The 12533-nt window shown below is 36.8% G+C and overlaps 1 protein-coding gene across 2 annotated transcripts in view; it reads right to left on the reverse strand.

Annotated features, from left to right (window-relative positions):
- Positions 1–12533, reverse strand: part of NKAIN2 (sodium/potassium transporting ATPase interacting 2) — a 582464-nt gene that overhangs the window by 41248 nt on the left and 528683 nt on the right. The gene's annotated exons all lie outside the window — the stretch shown is intronic.

Below are 12533 nucleotides of genomic sequence, written 5' to 3' on the forward strand. Positions count from 1 at the left end.
CTGCAGAGGATTGTGAATTCATATGAAATGTGCAGAGGGACAAAATTTCAAAATAAGTGTTGTACCACTGGCAGTAGGTTGCCTGAAGCAAACACAGCTCATCTCCGCAGATCATGATCTCCACACAGCCACAATGCCAGACGCTCACTTTTATGAAATGATCAGGTGCAGGCACTGAAGGCTGTGAGTACACTGAGGCTGCACACCATGGGCAGGGAGCTCCCTTATCAGCATGTAGCCTTCATGAAATGTATTAAAAGAAGTGAACTGTAGAGATAGAAATGACAGGAAGTTGTACAGTGACATAAATCAAGGGTCTTATGGAATAGGGCAACACTAATGAGGCACAGGCACTGTGCTGCCTAAAGAACTAGAAATATTTTATCTTCATAAAACAGAGTACATTCATGGGACCTGGGTAATTAATGATGCAGGGAGAGATAAACTGGTTATGTCTACATTGTCAAATAGAAAAGGGTCAAGGGCTAGTTCCTGGCCTCAAGGCCAAATCACGTAGACTTAGCACATCTCCAGCTCCAGCACTGGGGCTGTGTGCAGACTGTGTAGCATTTAACCGAGTCTCCTATGAGTCCTGTGCAGTGGGATTTACTGCTTACAGCTCTGAGGTGTTGCCATCTTCTCTGTTTGCTTTTTCAGTTCACAGTGTTTGAAACAATGAGGGCTGTGTCACAGGCCAGTGGAGTGAGGTTTTCTCTTCTAGTATACTGTTGCTGTACCATAAAATGGCTATATCATATCATACCCATCTAAGTTTTTCCTCATAGTGAAGGTGGCAAGGCAGAGGAGAGACAACTGAAAACATTCTTATTTTATATTAATGTCTGTGTAGAGATGTTCCCTTGATTTTGTCTTTACTTTAACTCTGTAAACTGCTCCTGGGCATAAAACTAAAGACTACATTATGTCTCTTTAATAGGGTATGAGGGGGTACATGAGGGTAGGAAACATCTGGGAATTACACTGGGAAATCTTGTAAACCTGAAGGAGCTAAACATGGTACAGACTCATACATCCTGCCTTTTGGGAAAGATCTCTGAAAGGAACTATCTCCAGAAACATTGCTCAAAAAAAAAAAAAAAAGAAAAAAAAGAAAAAAAAGTGTAAACTAAGCATAAGTAATGTAATTTATCAACAGCAGACCAGTCCTTAGCTTCCTGTTGGCCCCTTCTTGGTATGAACACAGATGTACCCTTTGAGGACACTCTCTTCTCACTTAGGTCTTTTAGCACCTACGATCCATAGACACCGCACTCAAAGCACATATCGTTAGAGTGATTATTATTATTTTTATTATTCTGCACATCTCCGTACTTAAAACTCTATCTGCTTCCCACAGACAACCTTGCCGAGATTAATGGTCTACTGAATCATTACACAAACCAGTGCAAGTAATTGCTGCACAACTGGGATAAATCGGACAGATGAAGAGCGATTTCCCTTAGCATTTTTTCCACTGACCACATTTAAGATCTTCTTTTCATCTGTGTGGGGACATATTACTTCTCTTGGTTGGAAGACAGGTCCCCAGCATTTGTTCTGTGAGTTGTTCATTCATTTGTACAATGCATAAAATAGATGGTTCTCCCTGTTAATCCTAGTGTTACTTCCACATTTTTTTCTTCCAAGGATGCCAAAATTTCCCTTTAGACAACCCTTCTCCCCTGCCCCACCCACCTCTCAATAGGGATGAAAAATAGCAAAGTACTTGCTAGATTTTTCCTTTATTTAAATGTTGTTTTGTTTTGTTCCCCTCTCCACCGCCCTTAAAGGACATGCATATGTGTGCATGAGCATATGCACATAAGTGTGAGAGAGAGGAAGAGAGATCTTGGTGCAGAGACAGGGCATCCTTGTTGCTCCATGCTCCCTGCTTCTTATACCTTATGAATTTCTACATACAGGATACGTACCTTCCTCTTCAGATCAAGCATGATGAAAACGATGTTATGGGAAACACAGTCTTACAGCACCCAGTCATCACTCTTTAAATGTTCTTATATCACAGTACACCAACACTGAACATTAATGTCATCTAGGCTTTCTGTCCAGCTGCAGTTTAGTAACTATTTATATAAATACTAAAACACACAGTCAATGAAAGCCCAGTGTAGACACTGTCATCAAAAAGAATGTTTCCTGCTGTGCATTCTTAGTCTTTCTGACCTTGCTATGAGAGAAACATAAAGGGATGTGTCATGAACATTTTCTGGCACTGAAAGAGTGCAGTAGAAGAAATCAGAATACACAAATTAATATTACAATTTCTTGAACCATTTTGGGGTCTAGATTAACTACAGTAAAACCTGCCTAGTAGAACCTGGTCTGCACATAACATTACTTGTCTAGTTCTTCATCAGAATTGACGAATTGGAACTGTCTTTTCCACATACATCTTCAAGCCAAGCAAAACAAATAATTCCAATTAGCTCCCTCCCACCCCCAAGCCAAAGTATTTATGGGGTTATAACAGACTAGCAGGTTACTTATTACCTCACTCTTTGTGTATAAAATGGGAAATACAGTGAGATGGAGCAGTATGCCAGGAAGTCACTGTGTCATCCTACTCTGAATGGATTTAGAAACACAGGCTTTAATCCTGGCTTCAATTGAGTTTCTGTGTAATTTCAAGCACAAATAAAACTTTTCTATCAGCAAAATTGGGACTCATTAGTACCTGGCCCCCAGCCACCATTTAATTCATCAGACCTGGGGGAAAAGAAGATCTTCTTAGAACTTGTTACTGTTTAGAGATATTTTAGCAGATGAATGAGTCCATTATTTGGCCAAGTGTTTTCCATATGCACACCCAAGTTTGCAGCATCTCTTTCACATTCAGGTTTGAGCTTCCTGTACTCACCATTACCTGTGGTTTTACTAGTTTACACACAGCTCTCCTGATAAAATCATATGGCTAAGGCCTCTGCCATCACAGTCTCTACACACTCTGCATTATCTCTATTCTATAATTGGCATTTCCAGAGAAAAAGGAGAAACAAAAAAAAAGTCACTTCTCTGGTCCGTTAACAATGGTCTTTTTCCAGACCCCATTCTTCCCACATTCTGATACTGTTTCCTGATAAATCTTTTATCTCACAGGCATCTCTTCCTCATTTCTACTCTTACTTTTAAAGGTTTTATACTAGGACTATGCACTAAAAGGAATGCATTTAGAAAACACTTGACTTAGTTTTAAAACACCTACACAGCAGCCTGCACACATTAATTTTTCTTTCACATTGTCTCAAGACATCACAAGCTTTTTCCTGGCAGTCTTACACATTTTGGTTTCTTCCTCGTTTTGTGCTAAGCTGTTCTTTGATAAGGTTCAGCTGGGGAAATTCATTCCTCCCAGGACCAAATCAGGTTTTTACATCAATTAAGCTAATTGACAGAAGGTTTAACACATTTCTTAATTATGACTGCAAATATGTTCTTGGAAGAAGCCCCAAAGCACAGGAGGAAAAAAAAAAGTAACAAAACACTTTTATAATAAAATAATTTTGGAAATGTTTTTTAAGGTAAAACACTAGGAAGGAAGTTTAGTAATTATTAGCTATCTCACTATGGCTGAAACTGCACTCAGTAGGAAAGTTTATGCTACGTCTACATGAGCCACTGTAGGTCTGACCATTAAAAGGTAAATAATCAGAGTATAGGAGAGAGTAAATGTATATATGATGACAGACAACCCATAACTTACCATTAAAATAAACAAAAAAAACAACCAACCAACCAACCAAACCAAGCCAAACCACAAAACAAAACACACCTTTATTCTGGAAATTGTTGCTTTCATATACGGTAAAGGATGAGCATGTTTATTACTACTCTATGGAACAATATTTTAAATCCACTTTGGGGATTTGTCTGACAGAGTTCAATACCAGACCAGTCAGAATTATTATTATTATTATTATTTTTTCTCTTCTAATTTTTGTAACAGGACACCTGAAATAATTCATGGTTATTCATATTAGCTGTCTTAATATTTTTTCAAATTTAGGCTAAGCCTTTTTATGTTAAATTTCATAATTCAGTTAAGCATCAAACTGAAAAGACAGTTTATATTAGAAAAGAATAGAACAGAATAGTTCATTTGGAAGGGACCTACAAAGATCATGGAGTTCAACTGCCTGAACTCTTCAGGGCTAACCAATATTTACAACACGTTATTGAGGCTATTACCCAAGTGCCTCTTGAACATCGACAGTCACGGGACATCAACCACCTCTCCAGGAAGCCTGTTGCAGTGTTTGACCCCCTTCATGGTACAGAAATTTTCCCTAATGCCCAGCCTGACCCTCCGCTGGTGCAGTTTTGTGCTGTTCCCTCATGTCCTGCCATTGGTGACCAGGAAGCAGAGGCCGGCACTTCCCTCCTCACTTCCCTGCTCAGGGAGTTTCAGAGAGCAACAAGATCACCTCTTGGCCTCCTCTTCTCCAGAGCAGACAACCCAAGTGCCCTCAGCCTCTTCTCACAGGACCTGTCTACATATGCTGTTACCAGCTTTGCTGCATTCCTCTGGATGCTTTCAAGGACCATCACTTCCTTTTTATATTGTGGAGCCCAGAACTGCAAGCAATATTCAAGATGAGTCTTCACCAACACTAAATATAGTGGGAGGATCACCTCTTCTGATCATCTAGTTGTTCTGTGCTTAATGCACCCCCACAGTACAGTTTGACCTCTGGCTGCCAGAGCATGCTGCTAGCTCATGCTCAGCTTGCTGTCTCCTAGCACCCCTAGGTCCATTTCTGTTGAGCTCATCTCCCAGCCTGTGCCTGTGTCTGACATTACAGTGTTCTAGCTGCAGCACCTGGCATTTTCCTTTGTTGAACTTCATGCCACTGCTGATGTCCCTGTGCTCCAATACATCTTGATCCCTCTAGAAGGCCTCCAATCCCTCCAGACACTCAACAGCACCTCCCATTTTAGTATCATTGGAAAACTTGCTGAGGATGAACTCTACTCCTGCATCCAAATCATTGATAAAAATGCTAAACAGAACCAGCTCTAGAATTCAGTCCCAAGGAACACTGTTAGTGACCACCCATCAGCCAGATGTAGCCCCATTTACTACAACACTTGGAGCTCTACCATTGAGCTGGTTCATCACCCAGAATAGCATAAACCTGTTTATCTCACAGTCGGGTAATTTGTCCTGAAGGATGTGTGAGGGATGGTATCAAAGGCTTTCATAACATTATGTGAGAAGGCAACATCGAGTGTTAAAGTATAATTATTTTATCTTTTTGATTATATTTTTATTCTATATTATTAGAAATTATAAGGTGTTTCTGAAATAAGGAAATAAAGAACTGCCCATTCCCAGTCTTTCAGTTTCTCTGTCATACAGCTCTCTGTGATGCTGGGGGAAGGTAACAGAAAAAAAGAGTTCAATACTCTTCAGAATAACCCACAGTCATGAAATGTTTTCAGAAAGGAACTCCTCAGGGAGATGTTTAACCTCAGTCTTTGCTAGTGTTTCTGAACATCTGGACAACCTATTTGATAAACATGATAGCTGTGCTGATTTTTTTTTTTGATTGTTTGTGCTGACAAAAACAAACAGTTTAGTGAATAAGAGCCCTTAGGGAGGAAATGTTTAAAGTACTGCAGAGGAGTTATATACATAAATCCATTGGACATATTCTACACATAGTACTCTTAAACACAACATTCTATTATTTAACATTGCGCCAGTAGAGTTGGAACCAGTGTTAAACTGCAGCAGTGCTTTAAAATAAATGTGACATTGAAGTTTTTGTGTGCATGTATGAATACCAGGGAAGAAAGCCATGACGTCTTTAAGTGCATATGCTACACACTGAATCCAGTTTAAAAATGACGTTTCTTTTTCTAGCTACACTGTGGTATCATTATCTCTTTTATTCTGCGTATATTTCATGTGCCATATCTGTATTGTTAATGCCTTTTCCCCAGAACATTCATTTTGAATACTGAGGAAGACAAAGCTTTTCCCTTCAGAAACTAATCCCAACATAGCAATGCGTAATTTGGGCCAGAATATAACCTTAAAATTGTTCTCTGTGTCTTCTAATTCAGCTGGGAATTTACTAGTCCTGGGGAGGGAACTGAAGGAAAGATGTCCTGGTGCTTTGGTCCCTGTTAGCTGGTGGTGCCTTGGGGGTTGTCAGAATGGCATGCACAAAGAGGTTAGGTTAGGTTTTAGACTGTCATGATCGTTGCAGCCTTCTTGCTTTCACCTTTATTAAGCCCTGGAATTGGGAAGCCAGAAGTAAACACACAAACATTCTCTCTTTGCAGTGTCAGTTTTCAGCTCTTACATTTCTTCCTCAGCTGTATGGCTCTCAAGGATGGGCACTATGGGGTCAGTAGATGATGAGAATCATGTTTCACAGTAAGGCATCATCTTCAGTTAACTGTAAAATTAGAACAACTGTAAAATCAGAAGCCTGGGGTGTAGAGCCTAAATACAGATATCAAATTGCTCAGTGACAGTAAGACTGATACTTCTGAGCAAAATCAAAATATTAGATGCTAAGGAAAATCTAGTGGTATGAGCTCAGACAAATGCAGGCTCCAGGCATTCATAGTGTCAGACATCAGTTGAGAAAAGGCAGCAAATAGTTAATCATGCTGCCTAACAAACAACACCTGACTGGTGCTCTGAATCATCCCTGAGCCTTCTTTACAGTGTTTATACATTTTGTTTTATTTTTTTAAATATACATGTCTTTTACATTTTAGGTAGACATTGTCTGGATCTCATTAATGTAACTTGTGAATAGCCCTACTTTACTAAAGCCTTGCTTTAGATGATCAGTCTCCTTTTAGACCTAGCTGCCTGTTGGTCCTATGAAAATAACAGTAATAATGAAAGCAGCAATAACAGAAATTCATGTTGTGTTTTTTTTTTGTTGTTGTTGTTGTTTTGTTTTTTGTTTTCTTTTGAGTGCAGAGATCATATTTGCATTTCAAAATGATTCTAAAGAATAAATTGCATAATAATTCACAGACTCATTGATTGTTGTAGTTTATTAAACTAGTTGATAGCAACTACAAATCTATTCTAACAGGCAAACAGAAAACCATTTGTTTTAGCACTTTTGTATCTATCTATTGCTCTGTCTATAAGATATCCTGTTCCTTGGCACCACAAAATATGTATGGAGTTACCTTTAAAGCAATGTACCTTTACAGGATTTAAGTCTGGCACAGATAGAGTGTTCAACATTTAAATTGTGTACTGATAAAAATATACTGTAATATGTTAATGAGAACATGCAATTCTTCCTTTTGTGCTTGCCACCAGTGCTGGAAAACTGATACCAATTAAATCATAGACAAATGAGTCTGGAATCATCCTGATACACTTCAGTAGCTGTAAATTGGTTAGGGCTCGAATCAATGTTCTGCTCCTCAGCATTTCTTGAATGTGTTGAAAATCTAGCTTAATTGCTAGAGACAGTTGTCTTTTCCAGGGAAATAAGTAAAAGACTTCTTGAATGGTACTGGACCCAATTGAATTTTATTATCTTTTGGATACTTAACAGAAAACACTTCAACTTTATGATTTTAAATGGATCACACTTAAAGGCTGCTCTAAGATTAAAGGCACAATACAAGACTGCCTATCTAAATGTTCTACTGTCCCCATGACTGTGTTCCCATGTCACTTCTGCAAACCTAGGGCAGAGATCAGTGATGTGTCAGCTTCATAATATGTTTATTGTTTCTGTGAAATGATTTCAGGTACTTTAGCCTTAAAATGATGTTGTGACCTTCCATTAATGGGTGGTGTAGTTGTTCCAGTAGAAATAGAAAAAAAATTGTTAGGTATGTTGAGATGAGAGATAGAGCATAGCAATATTTTCATTCTCAAGCTTTCATTACTGAAGAATGAAATTTAAAGTGATTAAAATTATTAGCTAATTTGTATGAAGTTTATTGAATAATTATTTAATTATATTCTAAAGTGTTTTGCATTATTTTCCAAATACAGTGTTTTAAATTTACCAATAAATAAAGTTATGTATAAATCAAAGACTTTTCCTTTCCTTTCCTTTCCTTTCCTTTCCTTTCCTTTCCTTTCCTTTCCTTTCCTTTCCTTTCCTTTCCTTTCCTTTCCTTTCCTTTCCTTTCCTTTCCTTTCCTTTCCTTTCCTTTCCTTTCCTTTCCTTTCCTTTCCTTTCCTTTCCTTTCCTTTGTCTTTGAAGGGAACCTGAAAATCAAATGTTCATATACTTCTGAATGTCCTGCTGCAAACTTAATCTTGACCTTTGTTTTATTGAAAACTCTATATCACATTGCACTCATTTCCAAAGTGAACACAATAAATACTAATACAGAATAATAGTGTTTATGAGTGTATTTGAAAACAAAGCAATATTTGTATACTTACATTGGATTTGGGAAAATTATTATTCAAGGTCTGATAAAACTGTTCATACAAAGTTGTTTTTCATCACGGAAGTAGTTTAAATTTGTATCTGACATTTCTTATTCAGACAGAGATAATCTGTCTGCAAACAGCAACACTCTTCTTCCTTAATGTATTTTCATGCCACAGTGACATTAAAATCTTACTGAATTTGTACCAAAAAGAAAAAAAAAATCTAAATTCCATTCGTATATATCTTTTTTTCCAATATTTTTTTTTTTCAAATACTCATATATATATATTTTTAATTTATTTTTATTTACATCAGTAGTTACCCGGTAACTATGACCTTTTACTGTTTTTACTTATACCTGATAAGTAGACAAAGATGAAAATGCAGAACAGCTGAGAATGAAGACAGAAATTAAATTCAGAAGGAAGGAATTGGAAGTGAATAGAAATGGGTAACAGATACTGATATCATCCTACATTTTTGTCTAAGGTGATAAATTATGTTTAAATACCATTGTGAACACAAGATTATATGAAGTTAATCTATGCCTTCCTGTCCATGGTATATGGAATGTCTTGTTCTATTTTCCCCCATTATAAACCAGCTATCATTGGTTTAATTGTTGAAATGGTTATATGGTTATATGCTTTGCTTGCTTGTTCAACTGCTTTTCACAATCTGTTACCACAGATTATTTCCTCTCTAAACTATTGAGAGTGGGTTGTGAGTGCCTTTAGACCTTTTTGCAGGGAATGATAAAAATAATAATTTATCATTATGTTTCATAGTCATTTCTCTCTGAGACTGTGCCATTCTAACACATTGAAAAATGAGAAGTGAAATCTAACAGTGAGTTTTCTGAGTGTTGTATTAGCAAGCTGCAAATGAAAAGTGGTGGTAGGTACCACAGCTGAAAGCCTATTAGAAAAAAGTGAGAAAAGAAATACTTGGAGCTGTAACCAACACCACACTTGAAAGCACAAGAACAAGGATAAAGTCACTGATACCAGTCAAACTTACATGTGATTATTTGTCCGTCTGCAGTTGATGTTCTTTATGAATTAATGAAATACAAATACAAATTCCAAATTACAAAGGAATAATAAACAGTATCTCACAAATCTGTTGTATTTCTATTCTAAATTATCTATTAATTTCAGAAAAGACTTTCTAACCTAAAAAATATCTAAATCATGGTGTCATAAAGTCAGATGTGGGAGAAGGTAAATATTCCTTGTGTTTTTCTGTCATCAGAAATGGATAATCTATGCAACCTCAAGATATAACTCGAATAGACTAAATTCTCATAGCTTCATGGTATTTATTCTGCTTCCAATTTTTTTTTTTTTTTTTTTTTTTTTTTTTTTTTTTTTGTGACTTATTCTAGGACACTAACCTGGAATAAGGGCAAATGATGTACATTCTGGTTCTAATTTATAGTCAAGAAAGAGGAAAACACAGCTGCTCTAGGAAGATACCTTGCTCAAAAATTAAAAGAACTACTTCTTCAACTTAAGCTCAACTACAAAAGAAAAGAGAAACACAATCATTGATATTTGTGTGCATCTAAAAACCTTTTCTTTATAAAATTTCATTTTACTACATAGAAAACTAAAAGTACATACTACATATATATTTATATATATAAATGCTATATATATTTACCTCTATCTGTCGACTCTTAAAAAATGTACAGAAAATTCACATTTATTTATTTATTTATTTATTTATACATTTTACATTGTGTGTGAAATGAGAGCTAGTACTTCTGGCAACTAGAAAGTGAGTATAACTGTATTTGACTTTAATATCACTGAAAGTTGATATATTACAGAGCCTGTTACCCACAATTTATTTCCTTGAATGAGGGCAGTCACTGGGAATAGGTGAATTTATCTGTGCTCCGAAAGACAGTCCTCCTAAAATAATATAACCTTCTAGGACTCAGTTTCCCAGGTTTAGAAAAGTATTTTTAGTCCAGGAAGCAAAAAGTACAAATCATGGTTTCTCCACCCTGCTTTGCCAATGCCCTGGCTTACAGACACAACAAGAAAAGTCTCTGTAGCCTCTGATGGTTTAAATATGGTTTAAATGTGTTATCAGCTAGCTGTGGGTCATACAATTGAATATGCAGATAGCAACAACCTATACCAGTCTTCAGGTTATATGTTGACATGCCTGGTCTGGATTAAATTGTCACAGAATGAACGACTTTTATTTGAAAAAAATGGGAAGTGACTTGCCACAAATTGCATGAGCTGATGATAAAATTAGCTTAGGAAGTGTGTCCTCCCACCAGATGTGTGCCTGGAGCCCTTTAGAACCATAAGATTTCATTATAATTTTTAAGGTTCTTTTGCTTTTCCTTCTTAACTTAGACAAAAACAACAACTCACAGGAATGGCAGCTGTTTTCTGGTCTTGCATTTGCCTTTCAGAGTAGGTGCAATCCAGAAAGAACGTCCTGTACTACTGAACGTGACAAGTCTTAATATTCCAGTCAGCTCTGAAATTAATGAACAGTGGCAAGACAAAAACAAGGGGGAAGAATCAGACCAGGATTTCTTTTAAAAGCTGAATAAAACCTTAAAAACAATGCCAGCTCACAGTTTACCACCATGTGGTATATGTCTCATTAAACAGGAAACACAGAAATGAGAAACATTAAAATACAAAAATACCTCTGGTAAATTGAAAATGGGCATCCCACAAAAATCCAGTATGAATTCAGATTTTAAAAGAAAACAAACAAACAAACAAACAAAAAACCCACAAATTGGCTCATTTGAAACTTGTAATTTCATGTACATCTCATCAGTACAAAAAAGGAACTGTGAACAAGATTAATACAAGTAAATATGATATTATTGGAGCTTTGAATCTAGGGTTTATTATAGCACTCCCAGAATCCACTGATGCACTTACATTCTTGTAATTCAAATTATTTACCTATCATTTAAGACTCTCTGTAATTCATACTGTCATGTGTTGTTGCCTATTATGTCACTATGATTCCACAGGGATTTGATCAGTGGCTGAGCTGCTTTAACTCAATTAAGTACACTTGACAAACTGTGTGATACTCTAAGTTTCACAGAATTATTTTTAACTGTGACAAGATGACACATCATTGTCTCTTGACTGTTAACCTAGATTGGATGATACCAGCTGATAGAGGAGGCTATCTTGGCTGATATGTGTACATAGCAGTAACTGAGAATGCATCATGTTATTAAGCTTCAACAATTGCTTTACTGCTGTTATAAATGTCAGCTCCAACCTACGATAAAAAAAATTTCACAGCAGGGCTCCTGCTCACACTTTGGACATTAAGACTCATCTTTCTAGAAGCCTGGATATTCTGAAATATGTACAGAGCTGAAGAAGTCTGACTTTCTTCCCAATAGATCTTACCAAGCTGGTTACAGTGACCATTGAGGCAGCAGTTGAGGTTTATCTTGTGGTTTGCATTGCTGTTATAGAAATTGCATTTAGTTCTTTGCTGTATGACTCAGTGAATATAATTCTTTTTATTTATTTATTTATTTTTATTTTTTTGCAGACTGCTATGTATCCTGTAACTCATGCTTCAGGTCTGGTTCTTCCATGGACAAGACCAGTTTCCTGGCCTTTCACCTCATACTCATATTTGTAATGATATGCTTATAGTTTCTGAGTGTACAGATATTCCCTGACTCAGAAAACAAACCAGGTTGCATTTTTTTTTAGGTAGAGGGGCTTGGAAAGGGAACAGCCAAAGGAGCTCCGCAGACCCTTGTTATAAAGGCAAATCATGTAAACAATGATTTTGCAGAGGTGATCACAATTTTTACTATAATCTTTACTATAAATTAAAAGCAGCCATTAACTCTCAGGTGGTGTTGGTGAAGATAGACAGAGTGGGGCACTAAGAGAAAGCTCTTAACTCAGATGATTTAGTTTAAGCAAATCTAAGAGGACATACTCTTCTCACAGATAACTAGTGATAGGACTAGAGGGAATGACCTCAAGCTGCACCAGGGGAGGTTTAAATTGGAAATTAGGAGACATTTCTCCTAGAAAGAGTGGTCAGGCATTGGAACAGGTTGCCCAGGGACATGGTGGAGTCACCATCCCTGGGGTTGTTCAAGGAAAG

This window comes from Anas platyrhynchos, chromosome 3 (genome assembly GCF_047663525.1).
Source record: "Anas platyrhynchos isolate ZD024472 breed Pekin duck chromosome 3, IASCAAS_PekinDuck_T2T, whole genome shotgun sequence".
Classification (NCBI taxonomy): domain Eukaryota; kingdom Metazoa; phylum Chordata; class Aves; order Anseriformes; family Anatidae; genus Anas; species Anas platyrhynchos.